Here is a 3,935-nt window from a genome sequence, read left to right as displayed (position 1 = left end):
CTCCCCTGTGTATATACAAAACACCTACCATGTTGGCAGGTCAAAATACATACTTTCATAACAAAACTATAATATATCTCTCAAGTATGAACAATGTACACATAATACACGGTATAGAGTATTTACAAAATATAATACAAGCTGTAACTTTTGAAGCTCATCTTTTGCCCTTGAGTGTTGCAACAAGGCAAATTTCCATTTCTGTACCAATTTTCTTTTATAGTCCAAAGATTTAGGGAAAAATATGGTTTACATACATACTCAAATCTACGTTTGAATTTTTATGAGCGTTTTTAAATGTACTGCCATTAGCTCCCTATTTTGGTTGGAATTTTAAGCAGTGCTTCCCATCCAGTGACTAGGAGGCTTTGGAAGAACACTAGGAGATGGTGGATCACTAAACTTTGCCCCCCATAATTTTCCTTTAGGCATACTTCAGTTAGAAAAGCTGATTTCTTCAAATGATCTCAGTATTTTTTTAAGAGTGAAATATCTTTTTTTTAAATTGGTGCACTGTATTCATACATCATAATGGTATTAAAAAAAGCTTTTGTAGACATACATGCACACATCGCCCAGTTAGCCCCTACCCAAACCCCACCCCATTCCCTCCCCATCCCTCCTTCCCATGCTTGGCTTAGTGGTTGACATCTAGTATTATAGCAATTTATCTAAAATTAGCAATGATAATCTCACATAACAGTTTCATTTGTCTGATACCAAGCTTTTGATGACTTAAAGATAACATTTCAATATTTCTTTTTGCTTTATTTCTTACCAGAGAATTTTTTTCTTTTTTTTTTTTAGGTGAAACTATCACACATTTATTTATTTATTTTTCAGAGAAAATCTATCCTAATATGGAATATGGACTCTAGATACACAAAACGATCTCGAAAAAGAACAAAGCTAGAAGATGTATATTTTCTGATTTCAAATGTTATAAAGCTACAATAATTGAAACAGTGTAGTACTGTTAAAAAGGCAGATATATAAACCATTGGAGTTAAATAAAAGCCTAGAGCTAAATTCTTCCATATATTGTTAAGTTATTTTTGACAAGGTTTCCACAAACATTTGGTGGAGGAAATAATTATCTTTTAACTTAATATTGTTGAAAAATAATAATCACATGAAAAAGAATAAAATCGGACCCTTACCTACCACCATATACAAATATTAACTCAAAATAGATAAAAGACCTAAATATAAATCTTAAGACTATAAACTTTTAGAAGAAAATCTGGGTCATAAAAGCTCACAACATTGAAATTAGCAGTGATTTCTTGGATATGATTTCAATGGCACAGGCAACAAAAGGGTAAACAAACTCTCTAAAACATAAAAACATATTGTATATCCAAAGACAATGTAAACAGAGTTAAAAGTTACTAATAGAATTGGATAAAATATTTCCAAATGCTATATCTGAAGGTATATTAATATTCCAACTAGAAATCCTAAAAATTAACAACAATCAAAGCAAACAATACAATTTAGAGATAGGTAAAAGACTAACATAAATAATGTATCTCCACAGATAACCAATCTTAGTTGTCTGTTGGATGGAAAATCTTGTTTCTCTGGTTCTGGTGTGTGTTACCTAATTCTTCTTTGTAGTTAATCTCTTTGAGTATTTTCTCTAGCGCTGGTTTTGGAGATATAAATTCCTTCAGTTTCTGTTTGTCGTGGAAGCTTCTTATTTCCCCATCGAATTTGAAAGAAAGTTTTGCAGGGTAGGAAATTTTTGGCTGGAAGTTGTTTTCTTTCAGAGTTTGGAATATGTTACTCCAAGCCCTTCTGGCTCTCACGACTTGGTTTGGGAAGTCTGGAGTGATTCTAATTGGTTTGCCTCTGAATGTCACTTGGCCCTTTGTTTTTGTTGCCTTTAAGATTCTCTGCTTGGCTTCCACATTGGTCATTTTGACAATTATGTGGCGTGGGGATCCTCTTCTCCGATCCTGTCTAAAGGGAGTTCTATAAGTTTCCTGGACCTGTGTATTGACCTCGGCTCGTCCGCCGCTCCTCTCTGGAGCCTGGTTGGCTGTTGAGTTCGTTGGTCTGGTGCCATCCAGTGAAGTCGCAGCTGCCGCCAGCAGTAAGGCGCTGCTGCTGCATCCTCGGCCGTGAGGCCGGCGTAACTCCTCTCTGGCTCTGAGCTCCCTTCTGAGTCCCCCTCCTCTCTGGGGCCTGGTGCTGGAAGGAAAGATGGTGTCCGCACGGTTCCGCTCCACGGCTCCGGTTGCAGCACTGCGGTCTGGTTTCTTTCTGGTGTCTCATTTTTTCAGCCCTCTTTTTCTCTGTCCCTTGTATTTACCTTTTTTGTTCCTCTGCTGATGGTGTTTTCTGGCTATGAAAGGCACTGATTTTGTGGTAATAGAGATTGGTTGTTAGCGGGGCTCATAAGCCCCGCTTTTCTCTGTTGCCATCTTCCCGGAAGTCCTGATCTCAGTATTTTTAAAAGGCTTTTTTCCTGCTTCTGATTTGTATCAGATGAAACAGAATCCTGCCAAAAGTTATTTTCATTCCTTTTTGTAGAGGTGATCTTGGTTACTGGCAAACTGTATTTGCTTTTCTGTCTGTTTATCTTTGGTTGTTCACACAAGTGCAAACCATGAGCAATCTGGCCTTGGGGAAGAGCAATTTTCTCCGATTTTCCCATTTTTTATTTTAAAACCTCTCTCCTAAGTGGGGGCTGGCGGGCCCGGCCTGGGGGACCTTCCGCCCTCCATTCGGACCTCCCCGCCCCTCCAGCGCCCTCCAGGCCGCTGGTGCTGCCGTGGCCGCAGCCGGGCAGCTGCCCCGCCAGGCTGGCCTGCACTCCTTCAGCGCTTCTTCTTCTCTGGCGCTGCCCGCTGGGCCCTCCTGCGAGGCCCGGCTGTGGCTGGGCAGGGCTGCGGGGCGCCAGGTTGGGCGTCGGACAGGGGTCTCCTCCCAGGAAGTGCGTAGAAGAGGGTCGGGGCGCGCACGAGGGTCTGGGGTCCGGGTAGAGGCGGCGGAGCATAGTCACCAAGGGGAGGGCCCCAAGTAGCCGCGGGGGTTGGAGCCAAGCGGTGCGGCCTAGAGAAGCAGCTCCCGTTGTGGGACAGAGGCCACGGTGACAGGGTGACAGCGCCAAGCCGAGAGAGGAGGAGGAAGCCATCCTGGGCGGTGGCACTGCTGCCAGGGAGCCATGGAGGAACGCGGGCGTGACTCCGGGACTGAGATTGTTTTATACATAAATAGCCAGAAGATACACAGTCAAATAGAGGCAACTTGAACTTAGTGACTGTAATAGCAATGACCTGAAATCAACCTTTCTATAACTGATTGTGTGTGTGTGTGTGTGTGTGTGTGTGTGTGTGTGTGTGTGTGTGTGTGTTTGGTACTGAAGGTTAAAGACAGAGACATTCTATTTATAAGCTACACCCCTGTCCTAATTTTTTTTTTATTATTTTGAAACAGGTCTCACTAAGTTGCCGAGGCTGGCTTTGAACCTGCAATCCTCCTGTCTCAGCCTCCCAAATACTGGGATTACAGGTGTGTGCCATCACGTCCAACCAACTGTTACCTTTTGATTCTTATCCTGCCCAGTGATGTCACACAGAAGAACCAGGTGCCGTCTGCACAGGAGACTCGACAGCCCTTGCAGTGCGGGCAGCTGCTGTGGTGTGCACCCACCCACCTCTGCCATCTGCTCCAGCCCCTTTAATTACTCCTTGTACAGTTAATGAAGCATTTCTTGGAACAGACTCCTGAGTGGGGGTGGAGGCAGGGAGGGACAGCTCAGAGTCTGTGAGCTGCCCCTGTAGAGGCGAGGAGCCTAGAGTCCTGTGAGGCCCCTCCGGGTGCTGCTCGGAACTCCGGCTTGTAGGGTATGCAGTGAGTGGTCTCATTGCTGACTGTGCTTGTCCACTTGAACGGGGTGGAACAAGGAGGAAAGTGGCTGAGAGGCA

General features: G+C 43.8%; 1 pseudogene across 1 annotated transcript; it reads right to left on the bottom strand.

Moving 5' to 3' along the window:
- Nucleotides 1-267: 267 nt before the first annotated feature.
- On the bottom strand, nt 268-3,004 carry LOC308258893 (proline-rich nuclear receptor coactivator 1-like; annotated as a pseudogene). The gene is made up of 2 exons: nt 2,435-3,004; nt 268-466 (listed from the first exon to the last, which is right to left on the bottom strand). The product of its transcript is annotated as a proline-rich nuclear receptor coactivator 1-like (transcript).
- Between the last annotated feature and the right edge of the window lie 931 nt (nt 3,005-3,935).

The sequence above is a fragment of the Muscardinus avellanarius genome, assembly GCF_963383645.1.
Source record: "Muscardinus avellanarius genome assembly, chromosome: 2".
In the NCBI taxonomy this organism is placed as follows: Eukaryota; Metazoa; Chordata; class Mammalia; order Rodentia; family Gliridae; genus Muscardinus; species Muscardinus avellanarius.
The sequence above is the reverse complement of the archived record's forward strand: the minus strand, read 5'-3'. Positions and strand labels throughout refer to the sequence as shown.